The following is a 591-nucleotide window of genomic DNA, read 5'->3' as shown; positions in this document are numbered from 1 at the left end:
TTGCAGCGCCGCCCCGGGTTTCAACAAAACTAATCAGGATGTATAGGATAGGTTTATGTCTAATAATGTCTATGATTTTTTTTATTAACAGAGGACACAACTGCGCTTGTAAATAATAAAATAAATACATAAATAAATAAATATATTTATTTATTTATTTATTTATTAATTCATTTTAAGTTAAAAAATATTCCCAATGGGCCCCTACCTGGCTACATATGGTGAATAATTATTTATTTATATTTAAATAAATAAATATATACATAAACATGGTTTCTGAAATTCTAAAATCTTCAGATTTACTCATTTCCATAAACCATGTTTTTGAAAAATTGTACTCTCTACTGCCATTACTGGTCTTAGGATTATGCATTGTACTATTTTCAATGGCAAATAACACAGAAGCATCAATCAGAGGCCTCATTTTATGATGTCATCATGTAGACTTTTTAGAGATTTTACATATTTTAAAAATACAGGACACTAAAGTATTTTGATACCAATTATTAATCCATTTGCAAACCCCATCAAATACAAATTAAAAAAATACTCTTTTATGAAATTTTTATATCACAAATATGGCCCATCCCT

The sequence above is a fragment of the Danio rerio genome, chromosome 5 (assembly GCF_049306965.1).
Source record: "Danio rerio strain Tuebingen ecotype United States chromosome 5, GRCz12tu, whole genome shotgun sequence".
Taxonomy (NCBI): domain Eukaryota; kingdom Metazoa; phylum Chordata; class Actinopteri; order Cypriniformes; family Danionidae; genus Danio; species Danio rerio.
This window is presented reverse-complemented; position numbering follows the sequence as displayed.